The 19,915-nt window shown below is 44.1% G+C and overlaps 1 long non-coding RNA gene across 2 annotated transcripts in view; it reads right to left on the reverse strand.

Moving 5' to 3' along the window:
• LOC143646038 (uncharacterized) overlaps window positions 1-19,915 on the reverse strand; it is a 48,186-nt gene that overhangs the window by 17,866 nt on the left and 10,405 nt on the right. For both annotated transcript variants that reach the window (XR_013157235.1, XR_013157236.1), the window contains exon 2: window positions 2,233-2,375. This is a non-coding gene — a long non-coding RNA (uncharacterized LOC143646038). The remainder of the gene's footprint in view (window positions 1-2,232; window positions 2,376-19,915) is intronic.

Consider the following 19,915-nt stretch of genomic DNA (forward strand, 5'->3'; position numbering starts at 1 on the left):
AAGGCAGGTAGATGGGAGGGCACCCAGCACCCCACAAGGCGCCTGCAGATCCTCCATCATGCCCCCTCGCCCAAAGTGAGGAGAGGGGTGGGCTGCGGCCATTCCTCACACGAGCCCCATTCATAGTTCTGGCAATTCCTAATTAGCACCAAACCCAAACTTTCCTCAGCGGCTGCAGGACCCGGCGCGGGTCCTCGCTCCTCCTCCCTCTGCCTACAAGATGTTCACACAACAGGTCCAGCGGGTGGGAGCAGCCTGCAGGCGGCCCGGGGCGGAGGGGGTGGCGCCGCAGCGCTGCGGCAGGGGGTGGGCCTGGGCAGGGGGCGGCGCGGCCGGGTCAGCCCCCCCTTCCCCCTTCACACACCGCCTCTTAGCAACTTTGAGGAACTATGGACTCCAGGTTCGTGCCGGGGTGCCACCAGGCGTGCAAGGAAAGTTAGGTTTCTGGGTGTGCAGCCTTGGGGTCCAAGGACCTCTTTCGTAAGCGCCGGGCACATCCTGGCCCCAGGCCAGCTCGCGGGGAGCCGGGAGGCACGTGGCAGCCGCGCCGACCCAAGGCACGCTCCGGGAACCAGCCTCGCGGGCCGGTCCGAGAATGCGCCCTCGAGGCTTCGGACCCTTTGTTCCAGCCCCTTGCGGTCACCTTGCCCCGGGTCCCACCTCCGCGCGTCCGGTGGAGACCCGCCCCCACCCCCACCCCCACCCCGCCGGCTTTCCCGGAACCCAGGCTCGGCTCTGGACCCTGTGTCCTGCGGTGACCCCTTCCAGCGGCCCCCGCTACAGGGCGCTCCGGGCTCCCCGCGCCTCGGATCTCGCCGGCCGCCCCTCGCCCCCTGCAGTGCCCCTCACCGGACGCCCCCGAGGTAGAAGCTCCGGGCCGGTTCAGCCCCGGGTCGGCCCTCGGCTCCCGGCGACGCGCCGGCTGCGCACCGCGCCCGGGCAGCGACCGCGTCCTACCTTCGTCCGGCAGCCGCTGCAGGCAGAGCGCGAGGTTCCTCCGCCAGCCGCGCATCCCGGCGGCCGCCCTGCGGCCCGGCCCGGCCTGGCCAGCGGGGTCCCGGCCGCGGCCCCTGGCCCGGCCCCGGCCCCGCCCCCGCCGGACCGGGCGGCGCAGCGCAGCGCTGGGGAGGGCCCCGGGCCCAGGGCGCCGCGGGCATGGGCGGCCGCGCAGGGTGGAGAGGGTGCCGGGCGGCCGCCAGGCGCTCCGCTCCCGCTCCCGAGCCCGCGGCTGAGCAGCGACTCTCCCGGGAGAGCGCGCGCTTTCCGGGCGCGGGGGGCGGGGCGGGCCGTCGGGGGCGGTCTAGAGAAGGGGGGCTGCAGCGGGACCCCGAGGAGTCTGAGCCGTCTCGTCCCCTCCTTATCCTCCAGCGGGCCCACTCACGCACCGTGTCCCGTCTCCCCACCCCCAGTGCCCTCCCACCTGCAACCTAATAAAGCTAATCACCACCAGTCAGTGAATGAATGAATGTGTGAAGAAAAGGGTGAGCGAATGAATGAATAAATGGGTGTGTGAGGGAGTGAATGAGTAAATGAAGGAATTAGTGAATTAATTGAGTGAATCAATGGGTAAAGGAATATGAGAATAAGTGATTGGATACGCGAATGAATGAGTGAATTAATAAATGAATGAATGAATGGGTAAAGGAATGTGAACGTGGTGATAGTCAATCAGTGGATGGATCACTGAGTCACTGAAAGAGTGAGTGCCTCCTGGCCTCCCGACTGTAAGAGGTAAAGGGGGTCCAGGACCCTGCGCCGGAGCCCTCATCGCAGCCCGGGGAAGCAGGTCACAGGCTTGCATCTTGCAGATGAAATGAAGGGAACTGAGAGGGAGTAGGACTTGTCTAGGGATATAGCGCAAAGACTGGAATCAGGGTAGAGAGTGAAGTCTGTCTGACTGTAGGCTCTGTCTGCTGCACCTAATCACAGTTCCCTGGTCTCCAGTGGCAGCCATTGAACTCACTAGGTCTCAGAGGCTGTGAGAAAGAACATTCCATGGAATGGGCATGAGGCTCCTATCCTCAGAAGTCAAATTTGCTTCCTCCATGGCAATGGATGAAAAGATGGGTTGTGCAACCGAATAACGGAGCACTACCCAACCATAAAAGACAGGAGGACATTCACTGGGTACTAAAGTGAAGCCATCTTAGAGCTCTGCTGTTACGTGATAAAAGCAAAGTGAAGAACAGTGTTTATACAGCATGCAGAAAAAAGAAGGCAGGCTCTACGTACCTATTTGCTCCAATATGTGGGAAAATATCTCTCATGGAGACACTGGTCCCCTCCAGAAGAGAAGTCATGTGGCTGGGGGCATGTGGCAGCAACTAATATCCTTTCATTGGATCCCTTTTTTGTGCCTCTTGAAATTTCAAGCCCTGGAAATGCATTACCCATTCAAAAATTAATTAATTAAAGTTTTTAAACCAGGGAAATTTTAAAACAATGCTGAAAAACACATATATTATCATCAAAGCTGCTCCCTCTTGCCTGGTCAGGTCAGCCTGTCTGCCCTCCCTCCCACATCTGGCTCAGAGAGGGGAAATCTTGCTCTTCCACGGCAAAATTGAAATGGGAAGGCTGATGGTCAGCACAGAGCACACACTACCCTGGGTATGGGGAGGAAAGCAATCGGCCAGCAGGAAGAAGCATTGGATGAGCAGATGAGAAGGCTTTCCCTTGGATCCAGGGTTTGTCTGCTTTTAGCTGTGTGTCCTTAGGCAGCTCATTTTATCCCATTGAGCCTCCCCATCTGCAAACTAGGGATCATCATAATGTCCTAATGGGGTCTTGCAAAGGTGGAGCCAGTTGCCAGGATTCCAAAAAAGGAGCTCGGTGGTAGAATCCCAGGCATGTGATATCATCAGTGAAGCTATCTAAATCCTGACCTTCAGAAGTGCCCTTTGTAAGGAAGGATAAGGGTAAGTTTTTTATGTGATCTTAGATCTCCAATAAATCTGCAAAGTTGGAATAATTAGCCCCATTTAACAAATGAGGACACTGGGGCTCAGAGAAGTCAAGTGCTTTGTCCAAGGTCACAGCCAGGAGTTGGCAGAGCAGGCATTTGAACCCAGATCTGCATTCCCAAACGGCGTTGCCCACACAGCCCAATTGATATCCTTACCACTCATTCGTACTTCTTAAGACCCTGGGATGGGGTCACTTCCCAGCTCCATATAAACCTTAAATTGTTCATCACTGAGGTAAGGAGGGCACAAGCCCGGGGCTTGGGCTGAGGGAGGGGCAGATCAGCGCACAGGCCCCAAGCCTGCAGAGTGCTGACTCCAGAACTTGTCTTAATGGCGGTGAACAGCAGAATTGTGAATCACTTCTGTCACCTGCCCGATTGATGGTCTCCACTGCCAGGGAACCCGCTGCTTAGAAGGATGACAGAGCTGGAATCACTGGCAGGAGAGGCACAGATCCCAGAGCCAAGAGCCGGAGGCCGCAGCCAAAGCGGCCCAGCAGGAGGTCCTCAGGACTGGTGCCCTATAACCCGGATTCTGAAACACTTCCTGGGTACCTGAACCCTCTTTGGTGGTAGGATAGGTACAACCAAGTCTGCTGAGGCAGGGGTCTCCAAGATGAGGAGCCAAACCACTGGGTGCGAGAAGGAAATAATATTCGTTCTCTTGCTATTTTGTTTATTAGGTGAAAAAAAAAAAAAGAGGAAGAAAGTAAGCTTTACCAGTATGTGATATATGGATTGACAGTTGTCTGTATATTCTATTTATAAATATATATGCATTTTGGGGATACATGCTCCCAAATTGTCTTACCAATGGTAAGAAACTTTTGTGTGAAATCACAAAAGTTCAGAGAAGCCTGTGTGAAGACAATCACAACCATACAAGCTGGCCCTCTGGAAGGGAGCTTCCAGGCATGCATGCTCTAACTACTGCTCTGCTGACATCGGGAGTTTCATGACTTTCTTCCACGCCCATAAGCCTCCAGAAAAGCCTTTGTTTTCTGGTTCAGGCTCCTGCACAACCTGTCAAGGTCTCATACCTAACTGCTCTTTTCAAGCTCTGTGTCTGGGACTGGCCTCCCCATTATCTGAGATTTTACTCTTGGCTCCTTCCCTGATTATTGCTATTAGAAAATCAGTATTCAACATTTTTATTGTCTTTCCCCTTGCAAAAAAATAATTCAAACATTCCCATCTGGTCTACCTGGAAGCAGCATTGAGCATTGAAAAAGCAATTTGAACCAGTCCTGGGTTCAAATTCCAGCCCCACCATTTGCTCCTTCACTGCTTTCGAGACACTGAACTTTATGCTGAGTATAGGTGATTTGGACAAAATCCTTGTTCTTAACAAATTTATATTCTAAGGGAACAGCTTGTTTGCTGCATGACCTCGGGCAGGTCTCTTCATCTGGCCAAGCCTCAGTTTACGCATCTGTGAAGGGGACTTCATAACCCCCACCCTTGCAGTGTGGCTGTGAGGAAAAGAGATAAGAATGCAAATGGCTCGGGACATATGATAGAAAGCATCTATTATGGGTTCATTGTGTTTCTGCAGAAAGATATGTTGAAGTCCAGCACCTGTGACAGTGAACTTATTTAGATACTATTGTCTTCGCAGATGTATTCAAATGAAGATGAGGTTGTGCTGAATTAGGGTGGGCCCAAATCCAATGATGGTGTCCTTATAAGAGGAGAAGACAGACAAGGCAGCCATGTGGAGACAGAAGCAGAGAATGAAGTTAGGTTGCCAGCCCAGGTGTGCCAGAGGCCACCAAATTCCGGAGGAAGGCGTGGAACAGATTCTTCCCAAGAGACCCCAGCAGGAGCACATCCCTGCTGATACCTTGATTTCAGACTTCTAGTCTCCAGAACTGTGACACAACACATTTCTGCTGTGGTACTTTGTACAGCATCCTGGAAGCATAGAACTGGAAGGAACCTCAGTTCAATGCTCTTATTCTATAGCTGATGACAAAGGCAGATGAGAGAGACGAGCACTTTATTTAAGTCACTCAGTGTGCCAGTTTGAATCTGTGGTAGACCCCAGAAAAGCCATGTCCTTTAATCCTCATTCAGTATTGCCAGCTAGGAGCTTCTTGATTGTTTCCATGGAGATGTGAACCCCCAATTGTGGGTGGTAACTTTTGATTAGATGGAGATGTGTCTCCACCCATTCAAGGTGGGGTTGCTTACTGGAGCCCTTTAAGAGGGAACCATTTTGGAGAAAGCCACACATCCACGAGAGCCCACACAGCTAGAGACCTTTGGAGATGGAGAAGGAAAATGTCCCTGGGGGAACTTTATGAAACAAGAAGCCTGGAGGAGAAAGCTAGCAGACGTCACCATGTTCACCATGTACCTTTCCAGTTGAGAGAGAAACGCTGAACTTCATCGGCCTTTCTTGAGTAAAAGTAACATCTTGTTGGTGCCTTACTTAGGACATTTTTATAGACTTGCTTTAATTGGGACATTTTCACCACCTTAGAACTGTAAACTTTCAACTTAATAAAGTCCCCCTTTAAAAAGCCATTCTGTTTCTAGTATTCCAACAGCTTTCAAACTAGAACCCGCAGTGAGGAGGGACAGGGTAAGAACTGGGGCCCAGCCATCCTCTCTTGTCCCTCTTCCCTTGAGGCTAAGACTGCCTGCATACCTCGTCCAGAGCTGAGGAGGCCCATCATAGTCTAGGGTGGAAAGTAAAGTGTTCTGACCTCGGAGGCTACCCTTCACCCTCTCACCAGCCAGCAAAGCTGGAAGCGGACATCTCTTTCCTCACCCCATGTAGTGGTTTGAAACTGTAAGTATCCCAGAAAATCCATATTCTTAAAGCTAACCCATTCCCATGGTGTGAACCTACTGTAGGTAGAACCTTTTGATGAGGTGACTTTGGGTAAGATGTGGCCCAGGGTGAGTCTTAATCCTATTACTGGAGTCCTTTATAGGAGAATGAAATGCAAACAGGAAAACAAGCCATGGAAGCAAGAAGCTGAACTCAACAAAGCCCAGAAGACAAGGGATAGACCAGCAGACGTCGCCCCGTACCTTGCTATGTGGCAGAGGAGCCTAGGATTGCCACAGCTAGTCTTCAAGAAGAAAGCATCACCTTGATGATACCATGATTTGGACATTTTCATGGCCTCAACTATAAGCTAATAAATCCCCATTGTTAAAAATAAAAGCCCAAGCCATGTCATGGTATCCACCTTAAGCAGCCTTGGAATCGAGAACCCCCAGTAGTCACTGGGGGAGAAATCTTACCTTCATCTACCTTTTAGAAGTAGCAGCATCTAAGATCTAAGGTTTTGGCCAGAGCAAGGGCTTGGAAACCCCAGGCCACATTTGAGTTTCTTGGAAACGACTATTCTGTAAATATCAGTTCAGCCTCAATTGTTCAGAAAAGCGACCCAGCACCATGTGGGGAGGGGCTGGAGAGCAGGATGTGGACGCCAGGATGAGCTTTTCTTTCACCATCCCCTGCAATTCAGCCCTTGCCCTGAATCTGTACATCTCACTCAGCAAAACAGAAGCCTGGTAGTGCTCCCATCCTCTTCTTAGAAGGCCTTTTAGTGAGCGTTCTAGTTTGCTAGCTGCCGGAATGCAATATACCAGAAATGAATGGCTTTTAAAAAGGGAAATTTAATCAGATGCTAGTTTACAGTTCCAAGGCCAAGAAGATGTCCCAATTAAAACAAATCTATAGAAATGTCCAATCAAAGGCATCCAGGGAAAGATACCTTGGTTCAAGAAGGCCGATGAAGTTCAGGGTTTCTCTCTCAAGTGAGAAGGCACGTGGCGAACACCGTCGGAATTTCTTTCTCAGCTGGAAGGGCACGTGGCGAACATGGTGGCATCTGCTGACTTTCTTGTGGCTCTACAAAAGGGGCTCTCTCCAAAATGTTTCCTCTTTTAAAAGATTCCAGTAAGCAACTCCACCTTCAATGGGTAGAGACACACCTCCATGGAAATCATCTCATCAAAAGTTTCCACCCACAATTGGGTGGGTCACATCTGCATGGGAACAATCAAATGCTCCCACCCAGCAATACTGAATGAGGATTAAAGGACAGGGCTTTTCTGGGATCCACCACAGATTCAAACTGTCACAGTGGGCATGCTCTTGGAGATCTCACTCTTCTGCCAGCTTAAGGGGCTCACCAAAGGATGATTCTTTATACCCCAAAGAGGAATCTACCCTGGGAGTCCCAGAATATGTAATTTTCTCCATCTTGATACAGTTGTGGAGGAGGTTTTACACTTTCTATAGAAAGGGACACCAGGAAACTCCTTGCTTACCTGACCCTTAGTTCAGCTCAGTGTCTATGGTTGTACTTAATGTCTCAAGAGAAATATCTTTCAATAAGCAGACTCCATACTTGAGATGCGGCTAGAAATGCCATCTCTGTTCCCAGGTTCTGATATTCACTCCTCATATTTGCTCAGTTTTTTTTAAACCAATCATGGTCTTTTCTTCAAAAACCATGAGAACAATGGAGGATACACATACTGTATTATTGCATTTATACCAAATTCCAGAAAATGCGAACTAATCCATAGTGACAGAAAGCAGATCAGTGGCTACTTGGGGATGGAGGGGTAAGGAGAAAAGAAAGGAAGGGGCACATGAAAATTTGGAGGAGTGACGGATATGCTATCTCTTTTGATTGTGGTGATGGTTTGCAGCTGTATACATATTTGATATAAAAACTTATATTGTACATTTCATGTACAGTTTATTGTACAACAGTTATGCCTCATTAAGGCTGTTAAAAAAGAAAACAGGGTTAATCACCCCATTTCATAGATGACAAAACTGACGGTGAAAGTGGAAAACTGACTTGTTGAAAGTCTTGTGAAGGGTGCATGGGTGGTTCAGTGGTAGAATGCTCGCCTTCCATGCAGGAGACCCGGGTTCGATTCCCGGACCATGTACCATCATCACCACCACCACCACCACCACCCCAAAAAGGTCTTGTGATTAAGAAAGAAGGCAAGACTTCTGGGAAAATGACAGAATAGAATAGGCTGAGTTCACCCCTGCTCCAAGGAACAACTAGAGAAGAGACAGATAAACAACTGGGACAGCAGTTCCACGGTGCGAGTGACCAGAGAGGGTTTCCTATACTATATAGGGAGGTCCTGGCTGAAAAACCAGAGAAAATGGGATGGAGAGAATGGGGTGAGTGTGCTTGGTCTTGATACGACCTGGGCAAGAGGTGGCATGCTGGAAGGAGCAGGTTCTGAAGGAGCAGGGCCAGCCTCCACACCTAACATGGGAGATCTTCCCTCTTAGCTCCATAGCTGGGGAGCTCCCACGGGAAAGCTGGAAGCCAGCAGACTTGGTTTGCCTTTGCACAGTGACCACCCAACCAGTGCAACCCCTGAGAAAGGCCACTGTGGTTACATTTTATATATGTAATATGTGGGTGCCTGGTTTTGGGCAGAGAGTTGGGGGGGAGGTAGCCTCTTTTTGGGAGGAGGGGGAGATGCAGCCGGTCTGACAGCAGGTGATTAAAGAGACTAGATTGGGTCCCCCTACCACTTCCCTTTCCCCACAGAGGCCTGGAGCCCTCCAGCATGCATGGGCAGAGAGGGGTGGCCCAGAGCCCTCAGGTGGACACTGGCAGAGAGACACGGCTGAGGAAGCGAGCTGAATCACACAGCGCCGCCAGGCTTTTCCTGGTTGGCTGTGGTCAGGGCAGTTGAAATAATCAGTCCCATGGCCCAAGGTCATCCCGACTGGGAGCTTGGCAACCCCAGACCCACTGGGCATCAAGCGGATTCTCCCCCGTGGTGCACACTGCCCGCCCCTCAGCCCTGGGGATGGCGGCTTTCAGTGCGCGCCAAGACCAACAGTCTTGGGTGGAATCGCTCCACGTTTCACCCCTGGAACAGCCAGCTCCACAGTCAGAGAGAGGTGGGCCTGCAGGGAAAGAGGTGGCCCCAGAGCGATGTCTGCTAGGAAGACGCACAAAGTACAACCTGATAAATTGCCCATTTGACTAGTTTTGGATGGATTTTCATGGAGAGTTGCATCTCTTATATGAGATCTGGGCCTTGATCTGGCAGGGAATTACTGACAAACCTAGAGCAAGAGGAGACCTTCCACACAAACCCAGACAAATGCAAAACCTTAGATGAGTGAGAGAAATCAACTTTTGAAATAAGTTTATCAAACAAAATAAATAAATAAAAATGAGAAGAGAAAACAAAAGCAAAACAAACAAAAAATAACCTTATCAAGATAATCAAATGCTTTAAAGCCAACAGAAAATCACAAAGCACATGAAGATGCAGGCAGATATGGCCCAGTCAAATGACCAAATTAAAACACTGGAAGAGACACAGAATTTGGAGCAATTAATCAAAGACATTCATATAAATCTCCTAAATAAATAAATAAATTCAGTGGGTTGGCTAAGGACATAAAGGATATCAAAAAGACACTAGAAGAGCATGAATAAGAATTTGAAAGAAAAAATAGAGACATGGTGGATCTCACAGAGAAGAAACGTACTTATGCTGGTTTGACAGGACGTATGTCCCCTTAAAAAGCCATGTTTTAATCTAAATCCCATTTCATAAAGGCAGAATAATCCCTATTCAATACTGTATGTTTGAAACTGTAATCAGATCATCTCCCTCGAGATGTGATTTAATCAAGAGTGGTTGTTAAACTGGATTACGTGATGACATGTCCCCACCCATTTGGGTGGGTCTTGATAAGTTTCTGAAGTCCTATAAAAAGAGGAAACATTTTGGAGAATGAAGGCGATTCGGAGAGAGCAGAGCAGAATGACATAGCCACGAGAAGCAGAGTCCACCAGCCAGCGACCGTCAAAGATGAAGAAGGAAAATGCCTCCCGAGGTGCTTCATGGAAGCCAGTAGAAGAAGCTAGCAGATGTCACTGTATTTGCCATGTGCCCTTCCAGATGAGAGAGGAACCCTGACCATGTTCACCATGTGCCTTTCCAGATGAGAGAGAAACTGTGACTGTGTTCGCCATGTGCCTTCTCACTTCAGAGAGAAACCCTGAACTTCATTGGCCTTGTTGAACCAAGGTATCTTTTTCCCGGATGCCTTAGATTGGACATTTCTATAGACTTGTTTAATTGGAACATTTTCTTAGCCGTAGAACTGTAAATTAGCAACATATTACATTCCCCTTTTAAAAGCCATTCCGTTTCTGATATATTGCATTCCGGCAGCTAGCAAACTAGAACAGTACTGTAGACCAAATTAAAATATACTAGGGACACACAACAGCAGATTTGAAGAGGCAGAAAAAAGAATTAGCAAGCTAGAGGATAGGACAACTGAATTTGAATGCACAAAAGAACAAATTAGAAGGCAAAAAAGATGGAAACATTGGATTTGGAACTCAGGGAAATGATGAACATCATGTAGTGTACAAATATAATAATAACTGCTGTCCCAGAAGGAGAAGAGTAAAGGGCTAAGAAGACTTGTTGAGGAGATGATGGAGGAAAACTTCTTAACCCTTATAAAAGACATAAATATGCAAATCAAATAACCCCAGGGAACTCTAAATAAAATAACTCCAGATAAACCCACTTCATGACACATGCTACGCAGACCCTCAAATGCTGAAGAGAAGCAGAAAGTCCTGAAAGCACCAAGAGAAAAGCAATTCACTGAACAGAAGGAAAGCCATATGCGAATAAGTTCAGACTACCGGACAGGCACTATGGAGGCAAGTAGGCAATCGCTCTAGTTTGCTAGCTGCCGGAATGCAATATACCAGAAACGGAATGGCTTTTAAAAGGCGGAATTAAATAAGTTTCTAATTTACAATTCTAAGGCCAAGAAAATGTCCCAATTAAAACAAGTCTATAGAAATGTCCAATCAAAGGCATCCAGGGAAAGATACCTTGGTTCAAGAAGGCCGAGGAAGTTCAGGGTTTCTCTCTCAAGTGAGACGGCACGTGGCGAACACAGTCACAGTTTCTCTCATCTGAAAGGGCACATGGAGAACACAGCATCATCTGCTGGCTTTCTCTCCTGGCTTCCTGTTTTATGAAGCTCCCCAGGAGGCATTTTCCTTCTTTATCTCCAAAGCAGTGGCTGATGGACTCTCTGCTTCATGGTGCTGCAGCATTCTCTGCTCTCCCTGAATCTCCTTCATTCTCCAAAATGTTTCCTCTTTTATAGGACTCCAGAAATGTATCAAGACCCACCCAAATGGGTGGAGACATGTCATCACCTAATCCAGCTTAACAACCACTCTTGATTAAATCACATCTCGAGGGAGATGATCTGATTAAAGTTTCAAACATACAGTATTGAATGGGATTTGTATTAGTTAGGGTTCTCTAGAGAAACAGAATCAACAGGGAACACTTGCAAATATAAAATTTATGAAAGTGTCTCACGTGACCGTAGGAATGCAGAGTCCAAAATCCACAAGGCAGGCTGCGAAGCCGATGACTCCAATGGATGGCCTGGATGAACTCCACAGGAGAGGCTCACCAGCCAAAGCAGGAATGCAACCTGTCTCCTCTGAGTCCTCCTTAAAAGGCTTCCCATGATTGGATTTAGCATCACTAATTGCAGAAGACACTCCCCTTTGGCTGATTACAAATGGAATCAGCTGTGGATGTAGCTGACGTGATCATGACCTAATCCTATGAAATGTCCTCATTGCAACAGACAGGCCAGCGCTTGCCCAATCAGATGAACAGGTACCACAACTTGGCCAAGTTGACACCTGTCCCTAACCATGACAGGATTATTCTGCCTTTACAAAATGGGATTTAAATTAAAATATGGCTTTTCTAGGGGACATACATCCTTTCAAACCAGCACAATTAATGGTATGATATATTTAAGATTCTGAAAGAAAAAAGAAAAAGATTTCTTTAGCCAGCAAAGATGTCCTTCAAAAGTGAGGGAGAGGAAAAAATTAAAAATAAGAAAAATAAATTTAAGAAAGAACAAAAGTGAGGGAGAGATTAAAGTTTTCACAAGCAAATGTTGAGAGAATCTGTTGACAAGAGACCTGCCCTATAAGAAACACTAAAGGGAGTTCTGTCGGTTGAAATAGAAAAAAGATAGGAGAGGGAAATCTGGAGGAGGGCACAGAATTGAAGAGTACCACTAAGGGTAACTTAAAGGATAAAAAGAGAAAAGGAAAAGAAGTTTATAGATTTGACAAATAAAAAACCAAAGGATAAGATGGTAGATTCAAGAAATGTCTTTGCAGTAATAACTCTGAATGTTAACACAGTAAATTCACCACTTAAAAGATACAGATTGGCAGAATGGATTAAAAATATGATCCATCTATATATGCTTACAAGAGACTCATCATAGACATAAGGATACAAATAGATTGAAAGTGAAAGAATGGAAAAAGATATTCCATGCAATCTATAACCAAAAGAAAGCAGGAGAAACTAACATCACTCTAATACCAAAACCAAGTAAAGATGCTACAAGAAAGAAAAACCACAGGTCAATCTCCTTAAAGAATATAAATGTAAAAATCTCAGCAAAATACTTGCAAATTGAATCCAACGATACATTAAAAGAATTATACACCACAACCAAGTGGGTTTTATACCAGTCATGCAAGGATGGTTCAACACAAGAAAATCAATCAAAGAAATACAACACATTAACAAATTGAAAGGGAAAAATAACATGATCATCTTGATTGATGTTGAAAAGCACCTGACAAAATTCAACATCTTTTTCTGATAAAAACACTCAAAGTTAGGAATCAAAGAAAACTTCCTCAATATGATAAATGACATATATGAAAAGCCCACAGCCAGCATCATACTTAATAGTAAGACATTGAAAGCCTTCCCCCTAAGATAGGGAATGGACAAAGATATCCTCCATCACCACTATTATTCAACATAGTACTAGAAGTTCTAGCTAGAGCAATCAGACAAGAAAAAGAAATAAAAGGTATCCAAATCAGAAAGGAAGAAATAAAACTTTCATTACTTGCAGATGACGTGATCCTACACTTGGAAAATCCTGAGAAATCTATGACAAAGCTACTTGAGCTAATAAAAAAAATTCAGCAAAGTGGTGGGATACAAGATTTATGTACAAAATCAGTTATGTTTTCTATATACAAGTAATGACCTGAAGAGACAGTTAAAGAAAAATTCCATTCAAAATAGCAACTAAAATAATAAAGTATTTGGGAATAAACAACCAAGGTTTTAAAGGACCTGTACACAGAAAACTGCAATTTTTAAATAATTTTTAATCTTATTACAAAGTTGCAGTGGGCAAAACAGCATGGTACTCTCACAAAGATAGACATCTTGATCAATGGCATTGGTTTTAAGAATGTGGAACTAGACCACCAAATCTATCTATGGCCAAGTGATTTTGAACAAGGCCCCCAAATCCACTGAAATGGGACAGAACATTCTTTTCAATAAATGGGCCTGGGAGAACTGGATAGCAATAGCCAAAAGAATGAAAGAGGACCCTTACCTTACATCCTGTATAAAAATTAACTCAAAGTGGATCAAAGACCTAAATCAAAGCCAGTACCAAAAAGTTCCTAGAAGAAAATATAAGGAAACATTTCCAAGACATAGTAATAGGATGTAGCTTCTTAAACATTAAATCCAAAGCATAAGCAATGAAAGAAAAAATAGATGAATGAGAACTCCTCAAAATCAAATTCTTCTGAGCCTCAAAGAACTTTGTCAAAAAAGTAAGGAGGCGGCCAACTTAATGGAAAAAAATATTTGGAAACCATATATCTGATAAGTTTGATGTCCTATATACATAAAGAAATCATTCAACTCCACAACAAAAGAACAAACAACCCAATTATAAAATGGGCAAAAGATATGAATAGACATTTTTCCAAAGAGAAAATTAAAATGGCTAAAAAAAAAACACATGAAGAGGTGTTTATCTTCATTAGCTATATGGGAAATGCAAATCTAAACTACCACTATTAAGCAAACAGAAACAACAAATGTTGGAGAGGATGTGGAGAAGTTGGAACACTTATTCACTGCTGGTGGGTATATATAATGGTACAGCCGCTGTGGAAGAAAGATTGCAATTCCCTCAGAAAACTAAATATCGAGTTGCCCTATGGCCCAGCAATATGACCACTCAACATATACCCAAAGAGCTGAAAGCAGTGTATGAACAGACATTTGCCCACCGATGTTCATAGCTGCATTATTTGCAATTGCCAAAACAGGAAAACAATCCAAGTGCCCATCAACAGACTAGTTGAGAAACAAAATGTGGTATGTACATACCATGGGATATTATATAGCTATAAGAGAAAACGACATCCTGAAGCATATGACAACATGGATGAATCTTGAGAACATAATCTTCAGTGAAATAAGCCAGGCACAAAAGGAGAGATACTGGATGATTTTGCTAATATGAACCTGCTAAAGGTAATCTCATAGTCTTACAGTGTAGAATATAGGGGACCTAGAGATATACTGAAGCTAGGCATGGGCGAATAGTTACCTGATGAAGTTGAACGTAAACATTTGGGAATGCATAGAAAAAATGGTAGTTCATTACTGGGTTTATATGTAATATTGCCATATCGAAGGTGTACATATTTGAAAGGGATTATATAGGGCCATGTATCTCACTGATTAACACTACAAATATAAATGGGTTTTTTGCATGAACCACTTCAAGAGTATGAATCTTGTACAGAGTCATTACTAGAGCAGTATGGGGGGGGGGAGTTACTATGACATGCTATGGCCTGTATTTAACAGGCAGACAACACCAATCCCACAGCAGTACTAGGGGTAAATAATTGGAGGGGAGAGACAAGAGTGAAGAGGAAGTTTGGATTTTCTCTTTGGTAAGGGTGTGTTTATCTGTTATTTTTCTCTTTGGGGCAATGAAAATTGGCTAAAATTGAGAGTGATGATGACTGTACAACTAAGTGAGGATAATGTAAGACATGAATTGTTTATTTTGGATATTATCCATGATGCCCAATAAATGGAGGAGGCCAAATTGTACAATAATTGAGAAGCAGAAAGGCGAACTGTGGTGGATACATGTGACGGAATATTGTGCAGCTGCAGAAAGGAAGTCGTGAGGCATGCAACAAGGTGAAGGAGCCTCAAGGGCATTATGTTGTGCAAAATAAGCCAGAAACAAAAGGCAAATATTGTATGGTGTCTTTTAGAAAATATTTATAAGAAAATTGGGGCCTAGAGTGTAAGCTCTTATAGCAGTCACACTTATTCCTGAGCTTTAAAGTGTTATTTCTAGATTCTACGTTGCTGTGTTGTATGTGTGTAACCTGGTATTTCCCTGGAACTTGGGTACCCGTGTGACATCTAAGACTCGAAGTTGGAGTTCTGCAGCTCTGGAAGTCAGCATTGCTGTGTATAACAACTGTTAAAGAAATCAAAGAAGAGATCGGGCTTCAGTTAGAGATAAGAACGAAGCCGATCATGTTGGGACTAAGGTAATCAGGATGCAGTGTAAAGGATGACAGTGTCTGTATTTTAGAACTTTACCTACTATATGAGACCAAAGAAACAGAGCTTTATTTTGTCCAAAACCTAAATTTTCTATAGCAAATAATCTAACTCAACCTGTCTGTATATTTCATTTAAACAAGCCAAACACTGGAGCCCAGAATGGGACCAAAGGCTTCTAATTCAGTACAGTTTAATGTAATAACCAGATACATCCCAGCATACGTTGGGCAGATAACTAAAAAGTATTGAAAAATATGATATGCATATCACATATCTGCCTCTCTGTTGTGCATCTATATATAGATATAGCTATACATATAAATAGGGAGACCCATTAAAAAAAAGTATTGGCAAAGTTCTTTGGGGGACTGGAGGAAAAATATGGAACTATTAAGCTTTCCCACTTGGGAAACCCCGGATACTCTCTCAAACACTAGAGACTTCCAAGTTAATAGGCCAAGCCCTAGATCTTGAGGCTTGCTCTTGAAATTTGTTTGTGTAGCAAAGAAGCTAAGCTTATCTATAATTATGCCTAAAAGTTACTTCCAGAGAACCTCTTTTGTTGCTCCGATGTGACCACCGTCTTGCTAAGCCCAACTCTGCAAGTAAAATTATTACCCTCCCCTCTACATGGGACATGATATTCAGGGATGAAAGTCTCCCTGGCAATGTGAGAAATGACTTCCAGGGATGAACCTGGCCCTGTCACTGTGGGATTGACAAGGCCTACCTGACCAAAGGGGGGAAAAATTGTAATAAAATAAAGTATCAGTAGCTAAGAGAGTTCAAATAGAGTCAAGAGGTTATTCCAGAGGCTACTCTTATGCAAGCTTCAGCTAGTTATTGCTAATTGCCATGGTTTGCCAAATCCCAACCAACATCATTCCTGTTAACCCTAAAGAACACCGAGGGTTCTGTCTGAGATTCTACAAAAGTTGCACTCACTAAGTTTACTTTTCAGAAACCTAAAACTTTCAGAGGGTTCCTAGGCCAGAGAAGTCCTGAAACCCAGAAGTACCAGCCTCTCCCAGAACATCAACCAAATCCATCCCTCTATCCCATATTGTCAATGCCATTTTTAAACATGAACAAAGTTAGAATCACATAACCCAAATATCCCTAAAGATTGCGAGAAGGATCCTAGGAGAAGAAGGAGTTGTAACAGAGAAGTTAGGATTTAACGAGTAAGTATGACTGCTGAGTCATTCTATTGATCTTTCTTTTTAGTCTCCTGTGTCTTGGAGCAGCTAGAAGGAAACACCAAAAAATTGTGGAACAGTAACCCAAACCAAACTCTGAAATCTGTTCTATAAGTACTTGTTAAAATGTACTTTGAGAAAACCTTGTGTCTGATGCTCCTTATATCCAAGGTATGAACAGATGAGTAAAAATATGGATAAGAAAGTGACTAAACAGTGGGAGGGGCAAAGGGTAAAATAAATTGGGTAGAGGGATACACTAACAGTCAATGAGAGAGAAGGGTGGAATGTGTGGTATGTATGAGTTTTTTCTTTTTTCTTTTTGTTTCTTTTTCTGGAGTGATACAAAGGTTCTAAAAAATGATCACAGTGTTGAATACATGACTGTGTGATGATATTGTGAGCCATTGAGTATACACCATGTATAGAATGTATGTGTGTGAAGATTTCTCAATTTAAAGACGTACTTTGAAAATTATTGGGGTTTTTTGTATAAACATTATATTTCATAATAAAAATTGTAGAAAAAAAATTGGCAGGCGAGTGTCTCAGTGAAGCAGGGCAGACTCGAGCCAGAGAAAGAGGCTTCCAGACTGGGCCCTGCCACTTTCTAGCTGGTTGGTATTGAGCAAATTTCTTAACTTTATTCTGTCTCAGTTCTTTCATGTATAAATGGGAACCTCCTTCCCTCCCTGCCTTCCAAGCTGCTATGAACATGAAATGAGCTAAAGTGAGGCAACTGCTTGGCAGAGTCTGATATGGTCATAAATACCTGCTGTCTTTAATATCGCTATTATTTTCATTATTTAGCATCATGAAACCAAGCCCGTTTTGTTTGTATGTTTTACCTCTATTTCATTATAAAGACTTTTATAAACTTTATTCTGGAAATTGTTTTGCATTTATTCTGGAAAGTCCTTGGAAATCTAAGTTTACTGGAGAATCATCACATGTAGTATATATATCAGAGACCTACAAAGTTATCTGGGGATTAAAGGATCAAAATCCAAGATAGAAGGGGAGTTTACTGGGATGAGCCCAACATTTTCTTATTTTCTCTTCAGAGCATTTGATGATTCTTGGCACAAAATGAGAGGTCTGGGAGAGCTCTAGACAGTTTCACTGGAGAGACAAAACTTGAAGTTCAGGGCTACCAAAGCCTCCCAAGATTTGACGGTTCTGAGGAAGAGGGAGGCACAGAGTTTAAGTCGAACCCTCAGTAGCAGTTTTCCCTGTAGGAATTTGTGGGCTCTTAAGTTGTGGAGAAGAATGTGCTTTCAAACAGAAAGCAATTGAAAAGCAGAGTGGAGTTTTCTATACTCTCATGGTATAAAAGAGACAAAATTAGACTTCAGCTTTGAAATGTATTGCTTTTTTTGTATATATGTTATTTTTCACAAAAAGGAAAAACAAAGTCAATTGTGATTATTAAAAATAAATGTATTTATTCCTTCTCATTTCCAATGTTCTGGAGCAGCTAGAAGGAAAAATCTGAGATGATGGAATGGTAGCCCATGACAAACTCTGGGATCTGTACTATAACTACTTGCTGAAGAGCGCTTTGAAAACTATTGCTTTTTTCTTTCTTTGCTTTGTATATATGTTATATTATACAATAATAAAAAAGTTTTTAAAAAATTGGACTTCAGAGCCCAGTGTGGAGGAGAAGCCCTAGGAAACATCCCAGGCTTTTACTTGGAAGCACAAGAGGGCCAGACCCTAGGCATTAGGCATGAACCAGAAGTTGGCCAAGATTTACAAAAACTGCAACCCAGTCTTGAATCAGTTTGGTCCCTAATTAGATTAAGATGATGGGTCCTTACTCTAGCTACTGTCATAGGAAAAGGCAGTCTTCTCAGGAACAAGGTGGCATCACTAAAATCCTCTTCCATTTTTCATGTGTTCATTAAAAAAAAAAAACGAAAAACATTAACCAGACTCACTAATTAACAGAACCAATAGGAAAAAATAGTCAATAGAAATAGACCCAAAGATGACCCAAATATTAGAGTTATGAGGCATGGACTTTAAAATAACTGTGGCTGAATCAAGTTACCAGAAGTGGGGGGATGGATATAGTTGGGAGTTAATGCTTAATGGGTGGGGAGTTTTCATTTGTAGTGATGGAAAACTTTTGGTAATGGATGGTGGTGATGGTAGCATAATACTGGGAATGCAATTAATGGCACTGAACTGTATACTTTCAAGTGGTTAAAATGCGGAGATTTATGTTATATATATGAAACCTTGATAAAAATTTTTAAAACTAACAGAAATGGCATATCTTAGATTAGATGCCTGTGCTGGTTTGAAAGGATGTATGTACTCTAGAAAAGCCATGTTTTAATCCTAATCCCATTTTGTAAAGGCAGCTGTTTCTTTGAATCCCTATTTAGCACTGTATGTTGGAAATCTGATTAGATTATTTCCATGGAGATGTGGCTTCACCCATTCCAGGTGGGTCTTGATTAGTTTACTAGAATCCTATAAGAAAGGAAACATTTTAGAGAAAGGGGGAGACTCAGAGAGAGCAGAGAATGAAAGAACCAAGAGAAAGCCACAACAACAGAGAACACCACAGAACCAAGAAGCAGAGGGTCCACCAGCCAGCAACTTTTGAAGATGAAGGAGGAAAATGCCTCCGGGAAGCTGGAGAGGAAGCTAGCAGATGATGCCATGTTCACCATGTGCCCTTTTCAACCAAGAGAGAAACCCTGACCACATTCACCATGTGCTTTTCCACTTGAGAGAGATGGGTGCACCATCGTACCCACAGCGTCTACTAAAACATGAGAGAAAGATAAGTTCTCCTAGTGGACAGGGCATTTGACCAGGGTTTGGAAAGATTAGTTGGAGTTTTCCAAAAGTTGATTTGGCACCTCCTAAGTGTCGAGCACTGTCATCATACCTGAGCTCATTTTGTCCCCAGGACAGCCTCGTCATGCTATATTTTAATGATCAGACCATCCCTGCCCAGACTGTTGCCTCCTTAAAGACAGGTTCTGGGTCCTTATATATATATATATTTTTTTGCATGGGCAGGCACCGGGAAATGAACCCAGGTCTCCGGCATGGCAGGTGAGAACTCCGCCTGCTGAGTCCCCATGGCCCGCCCCCTCTCACCTTTAATTTAGTGCTCTTTTCTCCGGTTACATGATGTGGACCAGGACTTCAGGCGCCAGAAACTTTCAGGTGCTGGGGAGTCTAGTGAGGCACCCAGAAGGAAAGGTGAATGGGTCACTGAAAGGGAAGACTGACAAAGAAATTGTCCCAA

The sequence above is a fragment of the Tamandua tetradactyla genome, chromosome 9, assembly GCF_023851605.1.
Source record: "Tamandua tetradactyla isolate mTamTet1 chromosome 9, mTamTet1.pri, whole genome shotgun sequence".
NCBI lineage: Eukaryota > Metazoa > Chordata > Mammalia > Pilosa > Myrmecophagidae > Tamandua > Tamandua tetradactyla.